Raw genomic sequence first — 14271 nt, forward strand, 5'->3', positions numbered from 1 at the left:
TTAATTAAATATAGAATCTAAGGATCAAGATAAATATAACTAGTCATAAATTTAACTAGTCAAAATATAGAATCTAAGAATCAAGATAAATTTAACTCAGAATCTGAATAATCTTTAAAGAAGCTGATAACAAATAGAATAGTACATTCTGACATGATGAAAAGAGAAATAAGAATAGAATAACAACCTTATTTATATCAAGTTAAAAAACTTAGGGGTTAAAACAAATCCTTACATAAATTCGTCATAATTTCTTAGAATAATTCAAAAATAGCCAATTTTGGTTATACTAGATACCAAATACAGAAAAATAGGTCAGCAAAACTTGAATCATGATAGTTCACAGGATAGAAATGATCCAGTTTTCTTTGCAATGAAAGCCATAAAACCTGACTGCTTTCCATTTTCCTGCCCTTCCTTTTTTGGGAAAATTCGACCTCAACTGACATCTCATGGTTATGGTATTGCTCCATCCCCAATGGTCCACTGTTTCAACGAGATGACATTGATACTGCGATGTCCTAGGAATGAGCCTTCCTAGCATTGTGAGACCATACTATCTAAACAAAAGGTTGGTCATCAATGCATTCTTCAGACTGATTTATGACCAAAAGGGGGAACTGTGGATGAAAAAAGAGGTGCTATGGAAAGTAACCTTACTACATGATCTCATCATAAATTCCTAACTGGGCAGGTCATGGTGGGTGGTCACACCCCAGGCATAAAACTTCTTTACTAAAAGACTTATCTTTGGCTTAAGCAAGCCCTGTCCATTGTTTCTATGCACCTAGTTTAACATACCTTGGAAATGTTCCCATCTAATATGTGACCACCCTTTCAGACCCCTTCACAAGCTTGACCACCCTTAAGAGAGGACATCATAATCTTAACTAATCTGTAATCCAATCCCTGCCTTGCTTTCTTCCACTTTCATGTAGTCTTCCTTAGTTTTGTTCTTTAATTCCAAATCCATAAGAGAAACTGCAAACTGTTTTGCTCCAGAGCATGTGAGATCTTGCTCCCTGGCATATGTCACCAGTTTGGCTCAAATTAACTCATAAAAATTCAAAAAAACCAATTTTAAAAGCAGTTTGAAAATTTCTAAGACTGCATATGCATAAATTATTAACATATTAAGTAGATTTGGCTAATTTTCTCGTTACTATGTTAGTTAAATGTTAAAAATAGTATCTTGACTACCAGGTATCTCCCCACCCCCTTCTCTTTCACACATACAACACACACACACACACACACAGCTGAAAATCACTCCATTAATTCCAAGAGAACACCTAATCACATCTGACTGAGGAAGCCATATTTAAGGGCTAAGGAAACAAATAATTAAAAGAAGGGGAATTTGATTCTCAAGTTTAATGGCATCAGGCTCCAGTAGCCTCATGTGTATACCTTTATAATAGAAATATTATGAAAATGGATCCTGTCATTACCCTGCTTAAAGTTCCTTCACTGCTTCCCTATTGTTCTCAGGATAGTCTAAAATTCTTATGATTCTGTACTATTTAGTACTTGCTATCTGTCCAAAGTTTATCTTGCCATTTACTCATTCTGCTCTAGTCTTCTTCCAGTTCCCAAATCTCTGCAAATTCCTTGCTGTGATGGTGCCGTCAACTATGATTTTCTCTATTCTTTGAATGCTCTCTCAGAATTTGCCTGGCTAACTCGTTCTTTGAGAATCGGCTTGAATGTCATTTCTCTAATATCCCAGAATAAGGTTAAGAGATTACATTCCCTCTTAAATGCCCTCATATGGTCCTGTACTTACCCTTCAAAGTCCTTTGTCTGTATCATGCCCACCTATCACCACCACTAATCTATAAGCTTCAGGAGTGCATGCACGATGTTTACATTGCTATAATTCAGTTCCCAGAGCCTAATACAGTACCTGACACATAAAAGGCAAATGGAATGTTTGTTGATTGAGTGAATAGGTAAGCGAATAATACCTGTTAAGCTAACTGCATGCTCACCTCAGCCTGATTAAAAAGTCTCTTTCACTAATTTTTAAAAAGGTTGGTACAAAAACACAAATGAAGCTCAGAATTGAAAAATTTGAACTAGTTCCTTCTCACTTTCTCAGAGATTTTGCTCCAAAATTATCCCTTCTTTTCTACATCATTTTCCTTTTCTACTGGATCATTCCTAATGGATATCCAAACATGCTTAATATCACTGCTTTTTTTTTTAATATCACATATCTTTTTTTTTTAATTCTCCCTTAACTCTTATGTCGCTGTTCCTTTCCACACTTAGTTAACCATAGTGAATGTCTCCATTATTTCACCTCTCATTCTCTCATCACTGCAGATTAATTGGGATTCTGAGCCCATCATCCCATGAAAATTGTTCTTGTCAAGGTTTCCCTAAAATAGAGAATTAGTTAGCTGATTTATCCAGAAATATAGCCCGGAGAGACGGAATATATAAAAAAAAGTTAAGAAACATGGAGAAAAAGAATAACTAAGTCTAATTAGAATTACATTAGGTTGTAACAGAGAGAATAGGGAGAGGCAATATTTGAAGTAACGCTGAGAGTTTCAGAAAGTTGTTGAAAGTCATCAATCCTTGAAATCTAGGAATTCCTAACAACTTCTAAGCAAGAGAAATAGAAATCCATAAAGAGACACATCATAGTAAAACTACAGATCAAAGAAAAAAAATATTCTTTAAAACTGCCAGAGAAAAATCACCTTCAAATGAATGGCAACTAATGATTGACTGAATTCTCATTAGCAACAACATAAGACTAATATTAGCAATTGTTTCATGAAAGTAACTGTCAACCTAGACTTCTACACCTAATGAAAATATCTTTTTTTTTTAAAAGATTGTAGCTTATTTATTTTTTCCCCTCTTTAATTCCTCCCCCCACTTCTACCCCTGACCTACAGATGTTGCCATTTCCCCTTAAGAACTGGATCTCTGAAGGTAGGGCATCTCCACTCACACGCTCGGGGGCATGCACCCAGGGCCTGCACACTCGGGGGATCTGGCACTCGGGGGACCTGGCACACCTGGGGTATGGTCCGTGGCTCCATCTGGGGCATGAACCCAGGACCTTCTGCATGTAAAGCAGACATGCTAACCACTACACTATGGAGCCACCTCGAAAATATCTTTTAAAAACCAAGGTAAAATAAAAAAATTTTCAGACAAAAACTGAAACAATTAGCCAATAATAGCCCCTTTTTTAAAGAAAGCCTAATAGCTGTGCTACTTCATGCAAAAAAAAAAAAGAATCTAAAGTTAACTATCTGAAATGCAACAAAGGATAGTATGTCAAGACATTAGTAAATGTGTGAGTAAATTTAAACAGAATTTTGAGTAAATTTAAACAAAACAAAAAGGGGCTAAACTTCTCTTGATGCTTATTTGGTGGGTGGAACAGGACAGGACTAACTAGGGAAAGGAATGACCAGACTGAAAACTTTCTAAAGTACTGGAACTCTATGAGAAAAATGAAAATTATTAACTTTCAACTTTGTGAGTTCATGTTGAAATAAATAGAGTAACTATTAGATGGCTATAAATAAATCATAAAATTTATACATAAGCAAAGAGAAAAAAATGGGATAATTAAAAACATGCCTCGGGGTGACTCCATAGTGTACTGGTTAGCACATCTGTTTTGCACGCAGAAGGTCCTGGGTTCGCACCCCAGGTGACTCCATAGTGTACTGGTTAGCACATCTGTTTTGCACGCAGAAGGTCCTGGGTTCGCACCCCAGGTGGAGCCACGGACCATGCCCAGGGTGTGCCAGGCCCCTGGTGCACCCCCCCCAACCCCCCGCAGTGCACCAGGCCCCAGGTGCATGCTGCGAGCATGTGGGAGGACATCTGCCTTCAGAGATCCAGTTCTTAAGGGGAAATGGCAACATTAAAGAGGGAAGAAAAAGAAAATGCCTCAAATAGTCCTCAAAATCAAGAGGAGGAAAAATAAAGAAGGGCAAATATAAAGCTCACCCCATGAAAAAAACTATATCAAAAGTACATTAAATGAAAATAAGCTAAACTCTCCATAAAATACACATAATCTCAGACTGGATAAAAATAAGATCCAACTATTTTCAGGTTACAAGACACACATCTAAACTATAAAAATATGCAAAGTTTCCATCAGAAGATAGAAAAAGACATGCCATGCAAATATTAATCAAAAGAAAGATGGTGTAGCTGTATTAGTAATTGCAAAATAGATTTTAACGCAAATAACATTACAGATAAAGAGGATCATTACTAAATAATAAAATGTTCAATTAACCAGAAAGATATAACAATCTAAATTCATAGATATCCAAAAAGGTAGCCTAAAACTACATATAAAGTGTACACATAAAAACTGATAGGACCACAGGGAGACACTAACAAATCTATGTCAGAGAAAGATTTTTTAATACCTGTTACAGGAATTGATAGACTGGGAAATAAAATAATCAAACAAGATACAGGAGATTTAAACAACAAAATTAGCAAGGTTGATAAAGTGAACATATATAAAGCACCTCACCCAGTAAAGAGAACAAAGGGTATGTTTATCAAAATTAATCACACACTAGTCCTTAAAGCAAACCTCAACATATTCCAAAAGACTGGTATCAGACAGATACAAACCACATTCTCTAAGTACAACACAATTAAGTTAAAAATTAGTAACAGAAAGCTAACTATAAAAATAGTTTAGAACTTTAAAATATTTTTCTAAACTACTTATGGGTCAAATAAGAAATAATAATAGAAAATATAAAATATCTATTGTGAAATTACAAAATACTGCTTATCAAATCGTGAGGAATACAACTAAAGAGGTAGTTGGAGGAAATTTATAGCCTTACATACTTAAAAAATTTTAAAGTCTTAAAAAAATGAGTTGAGCATCCAACTTGAGAAGTTTAAGAAAAAACAGCATAATAAACCCACAGAAAGTAGGAAGAAATAAGGAGTAGATATTAATAAAATAAAATAAATACAACAGATAAGTAAACCAAAAGTTGGTGTTTCAGAAGTCTGATCTACCACTGGCAAGAATATTCAAGGGGGGGAAAAAAGGAAGGAACCATTAAATAATTTTAGATATGGAAAAGGGAACATACCTATAACTTAAAGAGATTAAATAGAGGGTATTATGAACAATTTAAGTTTATGTAAATAAATTTAAAAACTTAAATGAAATGGATGGATTCCTGGGGGATAGATTCCTTATCAAGTCTGACTCAAAAAAAAAAAAAAAAAAAGGAAAATCTGAACAGTCCTATAGCTTTAAATAGATTGAATCAGATATTTAAAACCCCACAAAGTACCAGGCCTAAATGGCTTTATGAATGAGTTCTTCCAAACATTCAAAGAACAAATAATTCAATCATAAAAACTAATATAAGGGAAAGTACATTAGTCAATCTACTTATAAACACAGATATAAAAATCCTAAAAACAATAATTACCAAACAGGATTTTGTAATGTATTACACTAATTTGTGTTTAGTCCAAGAAATGCAACATTAGTTAACTATTACAAAACTATTAGCATTAATCATCACATTAAGAGATTAAAGGAGGAAAAAAACACTATCTCAGTGTAATACAGAAAAATTACTCTCCAAAATTCAATATTCATTGAAACTCAGATAGAAGGGAAATTTCTTAATTCGAAAAGGCCACCTACAAACAAACAAAACTCTAAAGTAAATATCAAAACTCAATAGTTACTAGTTGAAAACAATCCCTCTGAGATTAGGAACAAGAAAAAAATGGCTTCTATTAACATTATACTTCAGGTCCACAAGTGCAGTAAAGAAAGGAAAATAAAAAAAGAATAAAGATTGGAATGGAAGAAACAAAACTGTCATCACTTGCAGATTATAGGACTATGTACATAGAAAATGAAAAGATTAACAGATGGAATTATGAGAATGTAAATTGAGAAAGTCTTCACAGAATCGAAAGTATTCAAAAATCAATTGTATTTCAAAACAACAGCAATCGGGATATTTCATTTTTTAAAAATTAGCAATAGAAATAAAAAATATTAAGAATAAACCCAACAAAAGATGTACAAGATCCCTATAAAGACACTATAAAATTTAATCAAAATATATCTCCTGACTAGAGAGATATACTATATAATTGTATTAGAAGACTTAATATCAGAATAGGTCTACCACCCTCAAATGATCTAAAGATTGAATAAAGGAACCTAAAATGCAATAGGGTACTTTATTTGACAATCTGATCATACAGTTTATACACAAGAGGAAACCCTATGGAAAACAATTTGGTAGTTCCCTTAAAAGTTAAATGTAGAATAACCATATGACTCAGCAATTCCATTCCTAGGTACTCAAAAGAATTGAAAGTAGGGCCAATCCTTATAGCAGCATTATTCACAATACACAAAAGTGGCAACAACCCAAGTGTCCCACTGACAGATAGATGAACAGAATGTGGTATATGCATACAATGCAATCTTATCCAGCCATAAAAAAGAATGAAGTTTTGATTGAACATAGGTGAACACATTATGCTAAACATTATGCTAAGTAAAATATGAAAACATTATGAAAGCATTATGCTAAGTAAAATGGGCCAGACTCAGAAAGACAAATGTTATACGATTCCATTTATATGAAATATCTAGAAAAAGGCAAATTCATAAAGACAAAAAGATTGGAAGTTACCAGAGACTGGGGCAAGGAAGGAGAGAGAATTACTGCACAATGGGCACAGAGTTTCTGTTTGGAGTAATAAAGTTTTGGAACTAGATAGTGGTAACATTGTATAGTATTATGAATGTAAATAACACTGCTAAATTGTACACTACAGTATGGTTAAAATGGCAAATTATATGTTTTATATATATTTACTACAATAAAAACAGTAAAGGAAATTTATAGCCAAAAATAAATAAATAAGTAAGGCCCTAAGTAACCAAAATATTCCTAAGAACAAGAACCAGATAGAGTGGGGACAGGGTTTTTACTACCCAACATTTAGACATTGAATAAAGCTTATGTAATTTAGATAATGTGGTTCTGTCACAAGAATAAACAGACCAATGGAACAAGATAAAGAACCTAGAAACATCCCATACATGAAAACTTGATGTGTGACAGACTGAGTTCGCAAGTTAGTAGGGAAAGGGGGCACTATTTAATACATGACACAATAATGACTGGTTATTCATATCAAAAATATAATAAATTGGATCCCTACCTGAAACCAACCAAACAAAAAATTCAGATTAAAAAGAGATTTAAATATGGAAGGAACAACTTAAAATTGTTTGGAAGACTTTATGATCTCCACACTGAGATTTTTTTTTTTTTTTTCAGGCGAGGCAACCCTTGGTTGACCTCAGATTGCAAGGACCTTGTAAGCTTACAATCCCTTATTTTTTATGTCTGCATGACCTGGTCTTTCTAGGTAGTCTCCCATCCAAGTACTAACCAGGCCCGATCCTGCTTAGCTTCTGAGATCAGATGAGATCAGGCTTGTTCAGGGTGGCATGGCTGTAGACTGAAAGATTTCTTAAGATGTGGAAAGCACAAAGCATTAACTAAAAGATGAAATTATATTAAAATTAAGAACTTTTGTTGTACAAAACATAATTATCAAGAAAGTACAAAACAAGCTAAAACTGACAAGACACATTCAACTCATATAACTATATATTTAAAGAATTCCTATAAACTGGTAAGAAAAATACAACCCAATAGACAAATAATCAAAAGACATGAACCAGCATTTTCACAGAAGAAGAAACATAAATAGTCCATAAAGTTATGAAAAGACACTTAACTATTAATAACCAGGAAAAGCAAACAAAACCCACAATGAAATATCATGTCACACTCACTAGTTTGGAAAAATTTAAGGCGAGATGGTACTAAATGTTGTCAAGGATGTGGAGCAAGGAGGAAGCTAATGGGAGTGTAAATTGATACAAATATTTTGGCGACGGTGACATTTCCAAGTAAATCTGGAGATGTGTGTACCAAGTGAAGAGCATTCCATTCCTTGTTATATACTCTTGAGAATGTATGTGCCCTTGTGCATGTATAAAAGACATAAGAATGCTCATTGTAGCTTTTCTTATAATACTAAAAAATGAAAACATTCAAATATTTATCAATAATGGAATGGACAAATTACAGCAAATCCACACAACAGAATCTTATATGAGACATACATCAAATGAATGAATCCAGGGATGATTTTCAAAGTATTTAATAACCAAACAGCACAGAAACTGACCAACCAAAATGGACACCAAGTAAAAACAAGTACATTCATGCAAGTACACACCAGCTGAATACAAGCAATGTGAGAATCTAAAAAACATAACAGACTAAAAGAATTAAGTCGGGAAAGTAAAAACATGCTTTGTGTCCAAAACCAAATAATATTTTGTTTAGAGATAGATGCATGTGTGGTAAAACTATAAAGAAAAGAGTGGTTAACAAGAAATCAAGATAGTGGTACTCTTTAGGGGTGGGAGAAGTAATGTAATAAGGATAAACAGGAAGCTTCTAAGATACTAGTTCTAGCTGATTTCTTAATCTGGAAGTTAAACATTTTATCTTAAAATGATACTCATTTTACACATTTTTTGGTACATATATTTCAAATTTAAAATTAAGAAAATAAAATTTTAAGAAATTAAGTACTCAGAGAATTATCAGGGAGGCTAGAGAATCAGCCTCTGATCTACATGAGGAGGAGCAAGTCTGAAAACACGGGTCTGGTGAGCTAACTGATGCTGTCACTGGTGAACAGACACTGCACTTTACAGCACCACTTTTTATACCAGGAAAGGACCTTGATCATCCTACAAATTCTACTGCAGGGTAGGAATCCTCTTCAGGCCCTAATTTTTACATCTTTACTCCTGAGTCCAAATCTAGCAGAGATTGATCTAACAAAGTCTAAGCTACTTGCCCACAAACTAGCTGCAAGGGAATCCAGAAAAGTGAGTACCTAGGACTCAAGTTCTTTTAGTTGGGCACCTACTATAAGCTATACCCAATTCTAGATACTGGTACAGTAGGGAACAAAATCCCTATATGTACAGAATTTACATCCTATGGAGGTAGGTAGGAGATAGTCAGACAACTGAAATAAATACTACCCCCAAGACTCACTCAGTGAGAGATGCTACAAATAGAGGAAGTTCAAATACTAGGCATCTAAAAATAATGTCTTCCACATGACATAGATGGTTTATATGACCATCTATGAATATAGAAAAGTTAAACTATTAAGTTAAAGAGAATAAAAACTTAAGACTTTTGATACATATTGCTAAATTTCTCCTTTAAAACAGTTACATAAGAAAACTAGATTAAACATGGCAGATTGAGAGACATCCCCAGATCTCTCCCCTTGAAACAACAATAAGCTGAACATCTAAAATTCGACAGAAAACACCCAAACTGCACACCAGCACGTCTGAGTGTAGGATCTGCGCATACCACAGAGCTACCACAGGTCAGAACCCTAGGTGTAGGGTGGTAGACTAGAAGAAACAAAGAAGCTGCCTCTCACAGTTACCAGAGCTCACTCTAGGAGGAGGAGGACGGGAGAAGTTATGGCGAGTTCCCTGAACAGCCGTGCCTGAGCTCTACACAGCTGGCAGCAATGCCCAGTCATCATGGTAGAAGGCAGAGAAGCGGGGACAGCAGAAAAGTGAGGATGGCAGAGAAACAACAGTTGATTTTTACCAGCCGTGGTTGCAAAACCAAGGCTGTGCTGCAGCCCCCAACCCAGAGGGCCCCTCCACCCATACCCTCCGAGGCCTATCACTGTGAAGCCCCAGGGGCATCTGAGCAAACGCTATTGAAACTGTTGCTAACACTGACAGGAACTGAGACTGAGGATAGCGAGCATAATTAAACATCTATGAGGGAAAAGAAAGACATTATTAAGACTTTATATAAAGCAGAGATCCAAGAGGCTTAGACACAACATACTGGAAACCAAAAGAAAAACACCTTCTTTGCAACAGGATAGGGACTATTATATAATAAATCTTCTTTCTGGGAAAAAAAGAAAAAAAAGCAGAACACATTTCCATTAATGCCAAGGCAGAGAAACAGTCCATTAAAAACCAAGAACAACTAAGAGAACAAGTCATCTCAGAAAGAGAAAAATCTCCAGAAAAATAAGCTTGCAGACATAAAAATATGCAACTTAAATGACAGAGAATTCAGGATGGTACTTCTGAAAAACCCCAATGAGATCCGAAACGAATCATATCAACAATTTCAGGAACTGACAAAACAACTAGATGAGCAGAATGAGTTCTTTAGCAAGGAGACTGAAACTCTTGAAAAGAACCAAATAGACCTTCTGGAGATAAAGAACACACTGCAAAAGTTGAAAAATGAAATAAAAAGTTTGGGAACTAGTCGACCAAATGGAGGAAACGATCAGTGATATCAAAGACACAAATCTAGAAATAAATCAGAAGGAAGAAGAGAGAAACCAAAGAATGAAAAATAATGAAAGAGAAATTCAAGAACTAGCTGACACCATCAGGAGAGGAAATATAGGAATAATGGGCATTATCGAAGGGGAGAAAAAGGGACAGTGATGAGAAAGCATTTTCAGACAATTAGTTGAGAGAATATCCCAAATCTAAGGAATGAGCTGGAGCTTAGAATTCAAGAAGTCAAGAGAACACTCAATTATCTCAACCCCAAAGGCCTTCATCGAGACACATTGCATTAAAATTATCAAAAATAAACGACAAGGGCAGAATTCTCAGGGCAGCTAGGGGAAAGATGTTAACTTATAAAGGAAAACTCATTAGATTATCGTTGGACTTCTCAGCACAAATCTTACAGTCCAGAAAGGAGTGGAATCAAATATTCAAACTATTAAGTGAAAGGAAATACCAGTCTAGAATAATGTATCAAACTAAGCTCTCCTTTAGATATGAAGGAGAAATAAAGAACTTTCCAGACATACAAAAATTGAGGGAATACTCCACTGCGAGGCCTATACTATAGGAAATACTGAAAGGAGTCAGCTCACCTAAAACAAAATGACAAAAAAAAAAAATACATAATTAGGAGTAAGGTGACTAGCAGGCTGATAAAAGCAGAGGAGTGCAACCCTTACCAGGAACAGGGCATTTTAAGCTTAAAATAAGAATTTTGTTATAGTAAGATATTAATGAACATTCAGCATACATAAGGATTAATTGAGAAAACAATGACTGAAAAGGGGAGGATTCAAAGATCCAAATTTGCAAAAAGGAATGGAAATAAAGAATGTGCAGAAGAAAAAGGATGACTACACACACACACACACACACACACACATACACGCATATATATATATTTATATATATATAAAACTATCCTTTACATATTCGTAATGGTAACCACACACCAAAGATTCAGAACCGAAGTATATAACATAAAACAAGAAGAACCAGAGGGAAAACCTACAAAAGCCAACCAAAATAAAGAAAACAGAAACACAAGGACAAGGAAGCAATGGAAACACCAAGCTACCAGAAAGCAAAGGATAAAATGGCTATAAGAAGACTTCAAATTTCAATAATCACTCAATATAAATGGACTGAACTCACCAATAAAAAGGCACAGAGTTGCAGATTGGATCAAAAAAAAACCCAAAACTCACCATATGCTGCCTCTAGGAGATGCATCTCCGTTCCAAAGACAAATACAGATTCAAATTGAAAGGGTGAAAAGTGATATTCCAAGCAAATGGCATTCAGAGAAAAGAGGGAGTAGTGGTACTAATATCGGATGATAGAGATTTCAAAATAAAAATATAAAGAAAGATATTGAGGGACACTTCATAATGATAAAGGGAATCATGTAGCAAGAAGACTAACACTTATTAATATCTATGCTCCCAATCAGAGAGAGCCCCAAAATATATAAAGCAATTACTAACAGAACTAAAGGAAGAAACGGACCAAAACACTATCATAGTAGGGGACCTAAATACTCCACTGTTGGCTATGGAAAGATCATCCAAACAGAAAATCAATAAGGAAATCACATCCTTAAATGATAGATTAGACCAAATGGACATAACTGACATTTACAGAGCCTTCCATCCCCAAACAGCTGCTTTTACATTCTTCTCTAGAGCACATGGAACATTCTCAAGAATTGATCACATACTGGGACACAGAGATAGCCTCAACAAATGTAACAGGGTTGAAATCATACCAACCATATTCTCTGATTATAACGCTTTGAAATTAGAGATCAACTGCAAAAAGAAAGCGGAAAGAACCCAAATATATGGAGATTAAAGAACATACTACTGAAGAATAACTGGGTCAGAAAAGAAATAATAAGAGAAACAAGAAATACATAGAAACGAATGATAATGACAGTACAACGTATCAAAACTTTTGAGACATGGCAAAAGCCGTCATAAGAGGAAAGTTCATATCATTACAATTCATACCCCTATATCCAAAAACAAGAACGAGCCCAAATAAACAACCTAACGCTTCATCTTAAAAAACTAGAAAAGAACAAATGAAGCCTAAAATCAGCAGAAGGAAAGAAATAATTAAAATTAAAGCAGAAATAAATGAAACTGAAAAAAAAATAGAAAAAATAAATGCAACAAAGAGCTGGTTCTTTGAGAAGGTTAACAAAATTGACAAACTCCTGGCTAGACGCACTAAAGAAAAAAGAGAAAGGACACAAAAAAACAAAATCAGGGATGAAAGAGGGGAAATTATGACAGACACTGCAGAAATACAAAGGATCATACAAGAATACTATGAAAAAGTATATAACACCAAATTTAATAACACTAAGAAGTGGACCAGTACTTAGAAAAATACAACTTTCGTAGAGTGAATCAAGAAGAACTAGAAAATCTAAATAGACCAATCAGCACTATGGAAATTGAAACAATCATCAAAACCTACCAAAAAGTAAAAGTCCAGGACCAGATGGCTTCTCCAGTGAGTTCTACCAAACATTCAAAGAAGATTTAATAACTATTCTCCTCAAACTCTTTCAAAAAATCAAAGAGGAAGCAAAACTTCCCAATGCATTTTATGAGGCCGGTATTACCCTGATACCAAAACCTGGTAAAGATAACACACAAAAAAGAAAACTACAGACCAATAACTCTCATAAACACAGATGCAAAAAATCCTAGATAAGATACTAGCGAACGGAATGCAGCAACATATTAAAAAGATTATATACCACGATCAAGTAGGCTTCATCCTAGGGGCACAAAGATGGTTCGATATACCCACATCAATTAATATGATACACCACATAAACAAATTAAAAAATGAGTATCATATGATCATATCGATAGATGCAGAAAAAGCCTTCGACAAGATACAGCACCCATTTATGATCAAAACACTTAACAAAATCGGTATAGAAGAAAAGTACCTTAATATAATAAAGGGCATCTATGACAAACCCTCAGTCAACATTATACTTAATGGTGAAAAACTAAAAATCTTCTCTCTAAGATCAGGAACAAGGCAAGGCTGTCCACCACTGTTATTCACTATAACATTGGAGGTCCTAGCGAGTACAATCAGGTAAGAGAAAGATATAAAGGCACCCAAATAGAAAATAAAGAAGTCAAACTGTCACTATTTGCAGATGACATGATTCTCTATATAGAAAACTCTAAAGACTCCACAAGAACACTGCTAGAAACAATAAGCAAATACAGTAAAGTCTCTGGATACAAAATCAATGTTCAAAAATACATAGCATTCCTATACTCTAATAATGAAGTGTCAGAAAAAGAAGTGGAAAAAATAATTCCTTTTGCAATTGCAACAAAAAGAATACCTAGGAATAAATTTAGGAAACATGTGAAGGACATGTATAATGAAAACTACAAGACCTTATTAAAAGAAATCGAAGAAGATACAAAGAAATGGAAAGATATCCCGTGTTCCTGGATTGTAAGAATCAACATAGTTAAAATGACCTTATTACCTAAAGCATTATACAGATTTAACGCAGTCCCTATCAGAATTCCATCGGCAATTTTTAGAGAAATGGAACAAAAAAATCATCAGATTTGTATGTAAGCACAAAAGACTCTGAATTGCCAAAGCCATCCTGAGAAAAAAGAATGAGCCTGGAGGCATCACTCTGCCCAACTTCAAATTATACTACAAAGGGACAATAATCAAAACAGCATGGTTTTGGTAGGAAAACAGACACATGAACAAGTGGAACGGAATCAAGAATCCAGAAGTAAACCCATATTTAT

At 34.6% G+C, this 14271-nt stretch overlaps 1 protein-coding gene and 1 pseudogene across 1 annotated transcript in view; both read right to left on the reverse strand.

The window, feature by feature from the left end:
• The window catches only part of KLHDC1 (kelch domain containing 1), a 56992-nt gene that overhangs the window by 38054 nt on the left and 4667 nt on the right, over nucleotides 1-14271 (reverse strand). The gene's annotated exons all lie outside the window — the stretch shown is intronic.
• On the reverse strand, nucleotides 7413-7531 carry LOC120597953 (uncharacterized; annotated as a pseudogene).

Source organism: Pteropus medius, unplaced genomic scaffold, assembly GCF_902729225.1.
Source record: "Pteropus medius unplaced genomic scaffold, Ma_sr-lr_union100, whole genome shotgun sequence".
Lineage (NCBI taxonomy): Eukaryota > Metazoa > Chordata > Mammalia > Chiroptera > Pteropodidae > Pteropus > Pteropus medius.